General features: G+C 46.4%; 5 non-coding genes across 5 annotated transcripts; all 5 read right to left on the bottom strand.

Annotated features, from left to right (window-relative positions):
* Positions 1-570: 570 nt before the first annotated feature.
* LOC130320879 (U2 spliceosomal RNA) lies at positions 571-761 on the bottom strand. Its single transcript, XR_008866700.1, has one exon. It is a non-coding gene; the product is annotated as a U2 spliceosomal RNA (small nuclear RNA).
* A 2,074-nt stretch (positions 762-2,835) lies between these two features.
* LOC130320878 (U2 spliceosomal RNA) lies at positions 2,836-3,026 on the bottom strand. The gene has a single exon (XR_008866699.1). It is a non-coding gene; the product is annotated as a U2 spliceosomal RNA (small nuclear RNA).
* Positions 3,027-5,119: 2,093 nt separating this feature from the next.
* Positions 5,120-5,310, bottom strand: LOC130320876 (U2 spliceosomal RNA). The gene has a single exon (XR_008866697.1). It is a non-coding gene; the product is annotated as a U2 spliceosomal RNA (small nuclear RNA).
* A 2,094-nt stretch (positions 5,311-7,404) lies between these two features.
* On the bottom strand, positions 7,405-7,595 carry LOC130320875 (U2 spliceosomal RNA). The gene has a single exon (XR_008866696.1). It is a non-coding gene; the product is annotated as a U2 spliceosomal RNA (small nuclear RNA).
* Positions 7,596-9,693: 2,098 nt separating this feature from the next.
* On the bottom strand, positions 9,694-9,884 carry LOC130320874 (U2 spliceosomal RNA). The gene has a single exon (XR_008866695.1). It is a non-coding gene; the product is annotated as a U2 spliceosomal RNA (small nuclear RNA).
* Between the last annotated feature and the right edge of the window lie 5,790 nt (positions 9,885-15,674).

The following is a 15,674-nucleotide window of genomic DNA, read 5'->3' as shown; positions in this document are numbered from 1 at the left end:
AGCATTTGTCTTTGCCTTTGCAATACCACAGAAGCAATGCATGGTCAATGTACAGCAATGACACACCTGTGTGAACAGCCAGGAGACCCCCCCCCCCCCCCCCCCCCATGTTATGTTACATAGTTACATAGTTAGTACGGTCGAAAAAAGACATATGTCCATCAAGTTCAACCAGGGAATTAAGGGGTAGGGGTGTGGCGCGATATTGGGGAAGGGATGAGATTTTATATTTCTTCATAAGCATTAATCTTATTTTGTCAATTAGGAACATTCAGCACCCACCCGCTATCAAGGCAGCTGCCTATCATGTCATGCCCTACCTGCACAGGTGTGCTGGCTACTCAAATGATCCAATTAAGGAGGCCATTTAGTCAGCAGCAGCAGAAGTCCTGTGCCTGGACGCTCCAACAGCGGCCAGACACAAGCAGAAGCAGAAGCAGCAGAAGCAGCAGCAGCACCACCTTTTGTTTTTTGGCTGCAGCAGCAGCAAGGCCCACAGGGCTGGCTAGCTGGCTAGCCAGCAAGCAGGTAGCAATGAAAGTAGGAATCTTTCTTTTTAACCCTGTAAGGGGGTGGTGCACTGTACCCGAAGATACTGCCATATCGGGTCAATGCATAGGGCGACGGAAGCAAGCTTCGAAATCGGCCCCCGTTCTCAAAAATCCATTTAATATATGGTCCCCAGATAGGGGACGTATCAGATATTAAACTGATAAGAACAGATACTACACTTGATCTTAGCCAAAAGGCCGAGAAGCGATAACCGTGAAAGGGGCGGGCCCAACAAGGTGCCCTTCATGGGCACTATCACTGCTTGCTGTCAGGGAGGCTGCCAGACAATTTTCCATGCACACTCTGGGCTGGGGGGCAGTCAACCACCAGTACACACAGCAGAACCTAAACCCATACCATTATTGCTAAGCAGCAAGACAGGGGCCCATTGCACTCCCACGGGGCCTTTTTAAATGCAATCCATAACCCGGATTTGCCAGGAACCCTTCTTACTCCTCCTACTTGCATGTGACACTGGGCTTAGGATCTGCATAGGAAACACACACACAAGCACACACCTACCTTTGTTGCCTGCAGATGCCTCCTTGGCTGTCCCCAAACGGTATCAAGCCAACACCCACGGGAAGCTGTAAGCATAGAGGACATGCCTGCACCCCATTGGACTTACCTGTGTGGGTTAAACCCGGGTTATTTGACAACCTATGGCGGTGATGGTTCTGCTCAGGCAGAGCAGTGCTGATGCTCCTCATAAAGCTGTCGCTGCTGTGAAGGTTCTAGGTGACATCACAAATCCCTATGGTTACATATACAACAAAGCTGGGTTGTTGTTGTTTACACTCTGCAAGGCCTGTGGAAGTGAGTGACATCATAGCACTGTAGTTCTGAGGGTTCTAGATGGATGCAACAATCTCCTGTTGCTTCTATGAAGGCCATAATAGACGACATCACCAAACAGCTCCATAGTCACATACACAGCAAAGGAGAGATGTTGTTTACACCTAGTGATGTCAGTGGTATTGAGTGACATCACAGCACAGTGCTAAGGCTCCTGGGCCTGGACACAGCAGCGGCTGCAATATCTCAACGGAGAATACGTTTATATATATGTGTGTGTGTGCGCGTATATATATATATATATATATATATATATTTCTCCGCCGAAATCACTTTTAAACCCATTTCCACCTTTTTTTCCCTTCTCTTCCTCTTACTTTTTTTTCACGTTTTTTTACGTTTTTCTCCTTTTCGCCTCTTTTCTGGGCGTATTATTCTTCTTTTTCTTCTTTTTTTTCGTCTAATGCATACCCCATCAGTGCAGCAATGCTTATTCAATACCGCCAGCAGATGGAGACACTGGGGGATAATTTTCTAAGGATTTATACTGATTTTTCCTGTCTGAATTTGTCGCACAGAAAGTTGCAGGCCAAATATGTGTGACATTTCTGCGACTTTAGCTTCTAGAGCATTTTTACAACATTATACATAGGTGCTGAATACATAAAAAGCGACTGTTCAGCGACAGACAAGTCGCATCGGCTGAAAGTAGGCCAGAATGTCAGTCCATGTTGGAGCAGGTTTAGATACAGTCTAAAGTATAGATCTCAAAGTCTGTGCACAGAATTTAGCAAGGGCCTCGCACCTTCTGATGCATCAGGTAGGTGCACAATAGCATAGCCTAACCCTCTGTACTTTGGTCTATATTGATGCGGGACATAGACAGCCAGCTGATGACCAATCCATTAGTGCAATGGATGGCTGGAAGCATTTGTCTTTGCCTTTGCAATACCACAGAAGCAATGCATGGTCAATGTACAGCAATGACACACCTGTGTGAACAGCCAGGAGACCCCCCCCCCCCCATGTTATGTTACATAGTTACATAGTTAGTACGGTCGAAAAAAGACATATGTCCATCAAGTTCAACCAGGGAATTAAGGGGTAGGGGTGTGGCGCGATATTGGGGAAGGGATGAGATTTTATATTTCTTCATAAGCATTAATCTTATTTTGTCAATTAGGAACATTCAGCACCCACCCGCTATCAAGGCAGCTGCCTATCATGTCATGCCCTACCTGCACAGGTGTGCTGGCTACTCAAATGATCCAATTAAGGAGGCCATTTAGTCAGCAGCAGCAGAAGTCCTGTGCCTGGACGCTCCAACAGCGGCCAGACACAAGCAGAAGCAGAAGCAGCAGAAGCAGCAGCAGCACCACCTTTTGTTTTTTGGCTGCAGCAGCAGCAAGGCCCACAGGGCTGGCTAGCTGGCTAGCCAGCAAGCAGGTAGCAATGCAAGTAGGAATCTTTCTTTTTAACCCTGTAAGGGGGTGGTGCACTGTACCCGAAGATACTGCCATATCGGGTCAATGCATAGGGCGACGGAAGCAAGCTTCGAAATCGGCCCCCGTTCTCAAAAATCCATTTAATATATGGTCCCCAGATAGGGGACGTATCAGATATTAAACTGATAAGAACAGATACTACACTTGATCTTAGCCAAAAGGCCGAGAAGCGATAACCGTGAAAGGGGCGGGCCCAACAAGGTGCCCTTCATGGGCACTATCACTGCTTGCTGTCAGGGAGGCTGCCAGACAATTTTCCATGCACACTCTGGGCTGGGGGGCAGTCAACCACCAGTACACACAGCAGAACCTAAACCCATACCATTATTGCTAAGCAGCAAGACAGGGGCCCATTGCACTCCCACGGGGCCTTTTTAAATGCAATCCATAACCCGGATTTGCCAGGAACCCTTCTTACTCCTCCTACTTGCATGTGACACTGGGCTTAGGATCTGCATAGGAAACACACACACAAGCACACACCTACCTTTGTTGCCTGCAGATGCCTCCTTGGCTGTCCCCAAACGGTATCAAACCAACACCCACGGGAAGCTGTAAGCATAGAGGACATGCCTGCACCCCATTGGACTTACCTGTGTGGGTTAAACCCGGGTTATTTGACAACCTATGGCGGTGATGGTTCTGCTCAGGCAGAGCAGTGCTGATGCTCCTCATAAAGCTGTCGCTGCTGTGAAGGTTCTAGGTGACATCACAAATCCCTATGGTTACATACACAACAAAGCTGGGTTGTTGTTGTTTACACTCTGCAAGGCCTGTGGAAGTGAGTGACATCATAGCACTGTAGTTCTGAGGGTTCTAGATGGATGCAACAATCTCCTGTTGCTTCTATGAAGGCCATAATAGACGACATCACCAAACAGCTCCATAGTCACATACACAGCAAAGGAGAGATGTTGTTTACACCTAGTGATGTCAGTGGTATTGAGTGACATCACAGCACAGTGCTAAGGCTCCTGGGCCTGGACACAGCAGCGGCTGCAATATCTCAACGGAGAATACGTTTATATATATGTGTGTGTGTGCGCGTATATATATATATATATATATATATATATATATATATATATATTTCTCCGCCGAAATCACTTTTAAACCCATTTCCACCTTTTTTTCCCTTCTCTTCCTCTTACTTTTTTTTCACGTTTTTTTACGTTTTTCTCCTTTTCGCCTCTTTTCTGGGCGTATTATTCTTCTTTTTCTTCTTTTTTTTTCGTCTAATGCATACCCCATCAGTGCAGCAATGCTTATTCAATACCGCCAGCAGATGGAGACACTGGGGGATAATTTTCTAAGGATTTATACTGATTTTTCCTGTCTGAATTTGTCGCACAGAAAGTTGCAGGCCAAATATGTGTGACATTTCTGCGACTTTAGCTTCTAGAGCATTTTTACAACATTATACATAGGTGCTGAATACATAAAAAGCGACTGTTCAGCGACAGACAAGTCGCATCGGCTGAAAGTAGGCCAGAATGTCAGTCCATGTTGGAGCAGGTTTAGATACAGTCTAAAGTATAGATCTCAAAGTCTGTGCACAGAATTTAGCAAGGGCCTCGCACCTTCTGATGCATCAGGTAGGTGCACAATAGCATAGCCTAACCCTCTGTACTTTGGTCTATATTGATGCGGGACATAGACAGCCAGCTGATGACCAATCCATTAGTGCAATGGATGGCTGGAAGCATTTGTCTTTGCCTTTGCAATACCACAGAAGCAATGCATGGTCAATGTACAGCAATGACACACCTGTGTGAACAGCCAGGAGACCCCCCCCCCCCCCCCCATGTTATGTTACATAGTTACATAGTTAGTACGGTCGAAAAAAGACATATGTCCATCAAGTTCAACCAGGGAATTAAGGGGTAGGGGTGTGGCGCGATATTGGGGAAGGGATGAGATTTTATATTTCTTCATAAGCATTAATCTTATTTTGTCAATTAGGAACATTCAGCACCCACCCGCTATCAAGGCAGCTGCCTATCATGTCATGCCCTACCTGCACAGGTGTGCTGGCTACTCAAATGATCCAATTAAGGAGGCCATTTAGTCAGCAGCAGCAGAAGTCCTGTGCCTGGACGCTCCAACAGCGGCCAGACACAAGCAGAAGCAGAAGCAGCAGAAGCAGCAGCAGCACCACCTTTTGTTTTTTGGCTGCAGCAGCAGCAAGGCCCACAGGGCTGGCTAGCTGGCTAGCCAGCAAGCAGGTAGCAATGAAAGTAGGAATCTTTCTTTTTAACCCTGTAAGGGGGTGGTGCACTGTACCCGAAGATACTGCCATATCGGGTCAATGCATAGGGCGACGGAAGCAAGCTTCGAAATCGGCCCCCGTTCTCAAAAATCCATTTAATATATGGTCCCCAGATAGGGGACGTATCAGATATTAAACTGATAAGAACAGATACTACACTTGATCTTAGCCAAAAGGCCGAGAAGCGATAACCGTGAAAGGGGCGGGCCCAACAAGGTGCCCTTCATGGGCACTATCACTGCTTGCTGTCAGGGAGGCTGCCAGACAATTTTCCATGCACACTCTGGGCTGGGGGGCAGTCAACCACCAGTACACACAGCAGAACCTAAACCCATACCATTATTGCTAAGCAGCAAGACAGGGGCCCATTGCACTCCCACGGGGCCTTTTTAAATGCAATCCATAACCCGGATTTGCCAGGAACCCTTCTTACTCCTCCTACTTGCATGTGACACTGGGCTTAGGATCTGCATAGGAAACACACACACAAGCACACACCTACCTTTGTTGCCTGCAGATGCCTCCTTGGCTGTCCCCAAACGGTATCAAACCAACACCCACGGGAAGCTGTAAGCATAGAGGACATGCCTGCACCCCATTGGACTTACCTGTGTGGGTTAAACCCGGGTTATTTGACAACCTATGGCGGTGATGGTTCTGCTCAGGCAGAGCAGTGCTGATGCTCCTCATAAAGCTGTCGCTGCTGTGAAGGTTCTAGGTGACATCACAAATCCCTATGGTTACATACACAACAAAGCTGGGTTGTTGTTGTTTACACTCTGCAAGGCCTGTGGAAGTGAGTGACATCATAGCACTGTAGTTCTGAGGGTTCTAGATGGATGCAACAATCTCCTGTTGCTTCTATGAAGGCCATAATAGACGACATCACCAAACAGCTCCATAGTCACATACACAGCAAAGGAGAGATGTTGTTTACACCTAGTGATGTCAGTGGTATTGAGTGACATCACAGCACAGTGCTAAGGCTCCTGGGCCTGGACACAGCAGCGGCTGCAATATCTCAACGGAGAATACGTTTATATATATGTGTGTGTGTGCGCGTATATATATATATATATATATATATATATATATATATATATATATTTCTCCGCCGAAATCACTTTTAAACCCATTTCCACCTTTTTTTCCCTTCTCTTCCTCTTACTTTTTTTTCACGTTTTTTTACGTTTTTCTCCTTTTCGCCTCTTTTCTGGGCGTATTATTCTTCTTTTTCTTCTTTTTTTTTCGTCTAATGCATACCCCATCAGTGCAGCAATGCTTATTCAATACCGCCAGCAGATGGAGACACTGGGGGATAATTTTCTAAGGATTTATACTGATTTTTCCTGTCTGAATTTGTCGCACAGAAAGTTGCAGGCCAAATATGTGTGACATTTCTGCGACTTTAGCTTCTAGAGCATTTTTACAACATTATACATAGGTGCTGAATACATAAAAAGCGACTGTTCAGCGACAGACAAGTCGCATCGGCTGAAAGTAGGCCAGAATGTCAGTCCATGTTGGAGCAGGTTTAGATACAGTCTAAAGTATAGATCTCAAAGTCTGTGCACAGAATTTAGCAAGGGCCTCGCACCTTCTGATGCATCAGGTAGGTGCACAATAGCATAGCCTAACCCTCTGTACTTTGGTCTATATTGATGCGGGACATAGACAGCCAGCTGATGACCAATCCATTAGTGCAATGGATGGCTGGAAGCATTTGTCTTTGCCTTTGCAATACCACAGAAGCAATGCATGGTCAATGTACAGCAATGACACACCTGTGTGAACAGCCAGGAGACCCCCCCCCCCCCCCCATGTTATGTTACATAGTTACATAGTTAGTACGGTCGAAAAAAGACATATGTCCATCAAGTTCAACCAGGGAATTAAGGGGTAGGGGTGTGGCGCGATATTGGGGAAGGGATGAGATTTTATATTTCTTCATAAGCATTAATCTTATTTTGTCAATTAGGAACATTCAGCACCCACCCGCTATCAAGGCAGCTGCCTATCATGTCATGCCCTACCTGCACAGGTGTGCTGGCTACTCAAATGATCCAATTAAGGAGGCCATTTAGTCAGCAGCAGCAGAAGTCCTGTGCCTGGACGCTCCAACAGCGGCCAGACACAAGCAGAAGCAGAAGCAGCAGAAGCAGCAGCAGCACCACCTTTTGTTTTTTGGCTGCAGCAGCAGCAAGGCCCACAGGGCTGGCTAGCTGGCTAGCCAGCAAGCAGGTAGCAATGAAAGTAGGAATCTTTCTTTTTAACCCTGTAAGGGGGTGGTGCACTGTACCCGAAGATACTGCCATATCGGGTCAATGCATAGGGCGACGGAAGCAAGCTTCGAAATCGGCCCCCGTTCTCAAAAATCCATTTAATATATGGTCCCCAGATAGGGGACGTATCAGATATTAAACTGATAAGAACAGATACTACACTTGATCTTAGCCAAAAGGCCGAGAAGCGATAACCGTGAAAGGGGCGGGCCCAACAAGGTGCCCTTCATGGGCACTATCACTGCTTGCTGTCAGGGAGGCTGCCAGACAATTTTCCATGCACACTCTGGGCTGGGGGGCAGTCAACCACCAGTACACACAGCAGAACCTAAACCCATACCATTATTGCTAAGCAGCAAGACAGGGGCCCATTGCACTCCCACGGGGCCTTTTTAAATGCAATCCATAACCCGGATTTGCCAGGAACCCTTCTTACTCCTCCTACTTGCATGTGACACTGGGCTTAGGATCTGCATAGGAAACACACACACAAGCACACACCTACCTTTGTTGCCTGCAGATGCCTCCTTGGCTGTCCCCAAACGGTATCAAACCAACACCCACGGGAAGCTGTAAGCATAGAGGACATGCCTGCACCCCATTGGACTTACCTGTGTGGGTTAAACCCGGGTTATTTGACAACCTATGGCGGTGATGGTTCTGCTCAGGCAGAGCAGTGCTGATGCTCCTCATAAAGCTGTCGCTGCTGTGAAGGTTCTAGGTGACATCACAAATCCCTATGGTTACATACACAACAAAGCTGGGTTGTTGTTGTTTACACTCTGCAAGGCCTGTGGAAGTGAGTGACATCATAGCACTGTAGTTCTGAGGGTTCTAGATGGATGCAACAATCTCCTGTTGCTTCTATGAAGGCCATAATAGACGACATCACCAAACAGCTCCATAGTCACATACACAGCAAAGGAGAGATGTTGTTTACACCTAGTGATGTCAGTGGTATTGAGTGACATCACAGCACAGTGCTAAGGCTCCTGGGCCTGGACACAGCAGCGGCTGCAATATCTCAACGGAGAATACGTTTATATATATGTGTGTGTGTGCGCGTATATATATATATATATATATATATATATATATATATATATATATATATATATTTCTCCGCCGAAATCACTTTTAAACCCATTTCCACCTTTTTTTCCCTTCTCTTCCTCTTACTTTTTTTTCACGTTTTTTTACGTTTTTCTCCTTTTCGCCTCTTTTCTGGGCGTATTATTCTTCTTTTTCTTCTTTTTTTTCGTCTAATGCATACCCCATCAGTGCAGCAATGCTTATTCAATACCGCCAGCAGATGGAGACACTGGGGGATAATTTTCTAAGGATTTATACTGATTTTTCCTGTCTGAATTTGTCGCACAGAAAGTTGCAGGCCAAATATGTGTGACATTTCTGCGACTTTAGCTTCTAGAGCATTTTTACAACATTATACATAGGTGCTGAATACATAAAAAGCGACTGTTCAGCGACAGACAAGTCGCATCGGCTGAAAGTAGGCCAGAATGTCAGTCCATGTTGGAGCAGGTTTAGATACAGTCTAAAGTATAGATCTCAAAGTCTGTGCACAGAATTTAGCAAGGGCCTCGCACCTTCTGATGCATCAGGTAGGTGCACAATAGCATAGCCTAACCCTCTGTACTTTGGTCTATATTGATGCGGGACATAGACAGCCAGCTGATGACCAATCCATTAGTGCAATGGATGGCTGGAAGCATTTGTCTTTGCCTTTGCAATACCACAGAAGCAATGCATGGTCAATGTACAGCAATGACACACCTGTGTGAACAGCCAGGAGACCCCCCCCCCCCAATGTTATGTTACATAGTTACATAGTTAGTACGGTCGAAAAAAGACATATGTCCATCAAGTTCAACCAGGGAATTAAGGGGTAGGGGTGTGGCGCGATATTGGGGAAGGGATGAGATTTTATATTTCTTCATAAGCATTAATCTTATTTTGTCAATTAGGAACATTCAGCACCCACCCGCTATCAAGGCAGCTGCCTATCATGTCATGCCCTACCTGCACAGGTGTGCTGGCTACTCAAATGATCCAATTAAGGAGGCCATTTAGTCAGCAGCAGCAGAAGTCCTGTGCCTGGACGCTCCAACAGTGGCCAGACACAAGCAGAAGCAGAAGCAGCAGAAGCAGCAGCAGCACCACCTTTTGTTTTTTGGCTGCAGCAGCAGCAAGGCCCACAGGGCTGGCTAGCTGGCTAGCCAGCAAGCAGGTAGCAATGAAAGTAGGAATCTTTCTTTTTAACCCTGTAAGGGGGTGGTGCACTGTACCCGAAGATACTGCCATATCGGGTCAATGCATAGGGCGACGGAAGCAAGCTTCGAAATCGGCCCCCGTTCTCAAAAATCCATTTAATATATGGTCCCCAGATAGGGGACGTATCAGATATTAAACTGATAAGAACAGATACTACACTTGATCTTAGCCAAAAGGCCGAGAAGCGATAACCGTGAAAGGGGCGGGCCCAACAAGGTGCCCTTCATGGGCACTATCACTGCTTGCTGTCAGGGAGGCTGCCAGACAATTTTCCATGCACACTCTGGGCTGGGGGGCAGTCAACCACCAGTACACACAAGAAAGCCTATATAAATGCACCAAACTGACACAATATTATAAGTAAATATAAATCTTTATTATAATCAAATAGGATAAAACATGATAAAAAACCAGTACACACAGCAGAACCTAAACCCATACCATTATTGCTAAGCAGCAAGACAGGGGCCCATTGCACTCCCACGGGGCCTTTTTTTTTTTTTTAAACTTTATTTATAAATTTTCATATAACAAGAACAACAGTAAGGTCCTCAATATATAATGTATAAAACAAGGAATGAGAGACCACCAATACAATCATAATCATAATACACATATCATAATACACATATCAGAGTGAGATACATCGTGCATATACGATTAGCTAATCTACGACCCTAATTGAGGTCGAACAACTGTCCGTCCACTGGGACAGAGTAGCTATACGGCTATTAGAAGCCCCACACCTCTTCGCTATCAATCCCTCCAACACGAGGTTACTATGCACCTCCGCCAGAATGGCAGGAAGACCCGGCACCTCAGTCGACTTCCACCTCCGAGCAATGTGAGCCCTCACAACTATCAGAATATGATATAAAATGGTCATATAATGCGGGGGAACTTGTTCTAGGGACAGGAATAGTAGTGCACTCTCTGGGCCCCATGAGAAGGGGCAGTCCACTAGGTTGTCCAATAACTTCTTAATTTCGGTCCAAAGAGGTGCAATTAACGGGCAAGTCCACCACACGTGTAGCAAGGTACCACTTTCCCGGTTACATCTCCAACACACTGGGGAGGTGGTAGGGTATATTTTAGCCAGACGAACCGGCGTGTAGTACCATCGGTATAGGAGCTTCCTAGAAGCTTCGAAATGATTAACACATTTAGAATATTTTTTGTGCATGTCAAAGACACAGCTCCACTGCTCAGCCGTGAATCTGCGCGCCAGGTCCTCCTCCCATCTGGACTTAAACGTACTGTCCATTTCCCCCTCCTCCTCAGTCAAAGCTACATAAGCAAGGGAGATACCCCTAGTAAAGGAGTCCCTGCACAGGAAATGATGTTCATACGCAGTGCGAGGCCGAGAGCTATCCCAAGGGAGAGACCTCAAAAAATGTCTAAGCCTCAAATATTTGTAAAAGTCTTTCTGTGATATAGAGAACATGCGTACAATATCAGTGAAAGGCATCAACCCATTAGCATCGCTAATCAATGCCACAGTGAGGATGCCCGCATCTATCCAGGGCTTAAAATCTATATCTAGAATATAGTCTCCTATAGCAGCTAAAGGGATATCCTTCACTCTAGGTGGACAAAGACTTTTAATTCGCGCCACCTTACTCCACAACCTGATAGCAGCCGCAATAGTAGAGAAAGGAGAAGAGGGAGCAAAGGTAGGGTTAAAGCGCAATGCCCAGAGAAAGTTATTAAAATTAGAAACATTGAGGACAGCAGCTTCAATATCTACCCACAGGGGGGGAGCGTCCTGCCACCACCATTTTTTAAGCTGATCGAGTAGAACAGCGTGATAGTACATTTTAAGGTTCGGCACCCCCATACCCCCCTCATGCACAGGGCGATACAATATATTCGCACCAACCCTAGGATGCTTACCATCCCAAATAAATCGTAAGAGCATTCTCTGTAGTTGTGAGAGGAAGGAGGCGGGCACTATCATCGGCAGGCATCTAAAAAAATATAAAATTTTAGGGAGCAGCATCATCTTAGCAGTGGCAACACGTCCCGCCCATGAGACAGGAAGCCTGGAGAAGTGATCAATTTCTTTGGTAAGCAGGGACCGCATAACAGCAAAATTAGAAGCAATTGTCTTATCAGGCAACGCAGTAAGGACTATGCCTAGGTAAGGAATCTGGTCAGTGACCCATTGAAAGGGATATTTAGCTTGTAGTACTCGCTGTTGCTCAGTGGGTATCTGCAATGGTAAGATACACGACTTTGTGGGGTTAATCTTATAAAAGCTAACTCGACTAAAGGCATCAATAATGTCCATAACTGGGCCTAAAGAACTCAGGGGGTTGGAGAGACTAATGATAACATCGTCGGCAAACAAGCCAATCCTGTGGTCTACTTTACCTATTTGAATGCCCGCAATGTCTGGGGAGTCCCTGATGGATTGAGCAAGCGGCTCCATAACTAAGGTAAATATAAGGGGGGACAGTGGGCACCCCTGTCTAGTCCCATTGCTAAGTGAGAAACTATTAGAAAGGGTACCCATCGTGTAAATTCTAGCAGATGGGAGCGTATATAGTGCCATAATGGCGGATTCCAAAGAGTGGGGAAAACCAAACTTACGCAGCACACTTCGCAAATATCCCCAGTGCACTCGATCGAACGCCTTCTCCGCATCAAGGGATAGCAAGAGAGAAGGCGTCCGATCGGAATGCGCTTTTGTGATGATGTCGAGAAAGCGTCTCGTACCATCCACCGTTTGACGACCCTTGACGAAGCCAACCTGGTCCCTGTGAATTAGGTCCGGCAAAACCCTATTCAACCTGGCAGCAAGAGCCAGGGCATACAATTTAATATCACTATTTAGGAGAGAGATTGGTCTGTAATTTAGGGTAGAGTCCAGTGGCTTACCAGGTTTAGGTATGGTAATGACCAGAGCATCCAACATCTCCTTAGGGGGCACACCGTTCTCCTTAATACGGTTAAAGGCTCTGGTCAAAAAGGGAGCTACGGAAGGGCCAAATCGCTTATAAAATTCATTTGTAATACCATCAGGGCCAGGTGACTTCGAGGGCTTGAGGGAACGCACACATTCAAGAATTTCTTCTGTGGAGAAGGGAGAGCAAAGATCAGATGCTTGGTCCGCGGACAGAGAGGGGAGGGACATAGAGGACAGAAAAGAAGAGATAACTGCTTCATCAGGCTGTGGAGTAGCAATGTCATGTTGAAGATTGTACAATTTACTATAAAAATCTGCAAAACAATTGGCTATACTTTGAGGGTCAGTAACTATAGAACCATCAGATTTAGTAAGGAAGGGGATTCTCTCCTTATCCTGACGTTTTTTAAGTTGTTTAGCCAGTATAGAGCCAGATCTATTACCCTGCCAATACCATGTCATTTTGAGCCTTCTCAGTGCCATCTCATAGCTGTGTAAAGAGAGGGAGTGTAGGGTAGCACTAACCTGAGAAATTTCTCCTATTAGTGATGGAGAGCACGAGGTCTTATTGCGCCTATGTAATTCCGCAAGGCGCTGTTGGAGTTCTAGAGTTTTGGTCTGGCGGAGCTTCCTGTCATAGGCTGTTTGACTAATAAAGTGACCCCTAATTGTAGCCTTAAACGCACACCAAAGCATGGGGTCTGTGACATCACCAGTATCATTAATGCGGAAGTAGGCATCAACCGCCAACTTGGTCGCTTCAGAGTATTCAGGATTATGGAGTATTAGTGGGTTAAGTCTCCAAATATAGGTCGGGCGGGTGCTATGCGATTCTTTAATGGTTACGCTTATGGGGGAATGGTCCGACCATTCTATGGGCATAATTCGGGCCTCTGAAACCAATGATAGGAGAGAGTGGGAGGTAAGGGCGTAATCTATTCTGGTGTATATCTTATGCACATGAGAAAAGAAGGTGAAGTCCCTTTCCGTGGGGTGGGATATACGCCAAACATCATATAGGTCATTTTGGGACACACTAGTGAAGAAACCTGTGGGTTCTTTTTTCAAACTGGGCGAAGTAGAATCTACACTAGGCCACATGGTCATATTAAAATCTCCTAGCAGAAGGCAGTGTCCCTTTCTCAAGGACTCCAATTTACGCAAGAATGCCCTGAGGAAGGTACACTGTTTCGCATTAGGCGCATATAAGGAGCCTAAGGTATATTGAACATTGTTTAGTAAGCACACAATAATTATAAAACGACCTCTATCATCTATCACAGAGTGCTGGACAGTAACCGTCAGGGTGTTCTTAAATGCAATCGCCACTCCTCCTTTTTTGTGAACAGCATGCGCTTGATAGATATGTGGATATCTCTTATTTTGGAGTCTATGGGCATCTAGGGCTAATAAATGGGATTCTTGTATACAGAGGACATCGGCCGCTAGGCGTCTAGCCTCCTTCCACACCAGAGACCTTTTATACGGTGAGTTAAGACCCCGCACATTCATAGACACAACCTTAATAACCATAGTTAAAGTATACATCAACGCAAAGCAGAACCATTAGCACAGTAAACTGAAAAGGAGCAGGTACTCCCGTCGAAGAGGATACATCTACACTTAGCAGCTTGCAAGAGGAGCCTCTCATATCCATTATCAGAGAAAGTGAGTGATGGAGGACCAACGGGACAGAAAACAAGTAAACAGAACGAACAACAAAGAACAAATAAATTGAGCAAGCAGTAGTAAAGACCATGTGGTAGGTCTTAATGGGGGTAGGTAAGTACATTCGACTGCAGTTAGGCCGAATGTTTAAACATTCAGGAAAAGTATCCAGAGCACTAAGAGGATAAGTAACCCAAAAGATGGGGAAGGATACCCCAGTCGCAAGCCAGTGAGACAAGTCGGACAGGCCTGTCTAAAGGCAGAGGAACAGTTCATGTCTTGATTTTTTTCTTGCGGTGGGAGACAACCTTCCATTCCTCAGCTATCTTTGCAGCATGTGGTATGTCCAGGGACCTCTGAGCAGTCAGATCAACAGGCAAGTTCCATTCCGCACACAGTTGCAAAAGGGTCTCCGGGGAAGAGACCACATGTTTGGACCCCTTATTGGTGATAATCAATTTCACAGGGAATCCCCATTTATAAGGGATCCCTTTTTCTCTGAGAGCTTTAGTCCCTGTACTGAACTCACGTCTCCTGGCTAGAGTGGCAGCAGAGAGATCCGTGAAAAGTTGGAGTCCCGAATACCCATCTGGTAGGGAGGGTGAGGAGCGCGCCACCAACATCAATTGCTCCTTAATATGGTAAAAGTGAAGGCGCAGAATCACATCCCTTGGTGTAGCAGCAGGTAGGGTTTTGGGCTTAGGGAGCCTGTGGACTCTGTCCATTAGCAGATCTAGGGTGGAAGCCTGAGGCAGCAACAATGCAAAATAATCCGTTAGGAAGGTGTTGAGGTCCTCCGTTTTCACAGACTCCGGCACCCCTCTCACCCTTAAATTGTTTCGGCGAGACCTGTCCTCCATATCAGCTATCTTAAGTTGAAGAGCGGCAACCTCATCCTCCAGGCCATTAGCTAAGTCCACTACTTCATTATGAGAAGAGGTGAGTTCCGCCATCTTGTTCTCAATGTGCGATGTGCGGTGTCCAAGAGAGGAGATCTCATGCTGTATATTGGACACGGCTGCCTTAATGTCTCCCTGAATGGAGGTATGTAACTCAGCGAGAAGCCCCCTCATAATAGGTTCAGTTAGGGGCGCCGACGGAGAGCTCCCATCAGGGCCTCCTGGGCCTCTAGTATGCAGGGTCCCCGCTCCCAGTGGCTTGGAGGAGATCGGGGAAAACGGTACCTGCGGGTCCTGCTGCACCGAAGGCGACCAGCCTGTCAGGAGAATCGGAGGAGTTGAAGGAGAAGCCTCCAGGGCGCAGCCCGTCTGAGAGGATGAAGACGCTGGTGAGGCACTTCCAGTAGCCGGAGACGCTGACCCGCACTGAGCCGCGCCATCTTGTGAGGCCTCTGCAGCAGGAAAGAACGCCGTGAGCTTCAGTGGGCTCTTTTTCCCTCGCCT

Source organism: Hyla sarda, unplaced genomic scaffold (genome assembly GCF_029499605.1).
Source record: "Hyla sarda isolate aHylSar1 unplaced genomic scaffold, aHylSar1.hap1 scaffold_222, whole genome shotgun sequence".
Classification (NCBI taxonomy): Eukaryota; Metazoa; Chordata; class Amphibia; order Anura; family Hylidae; genus Hyla; species Hyla sarda.
This window is presented reverse-complemented; position numbering and strand designations above follow the sequence as displayed.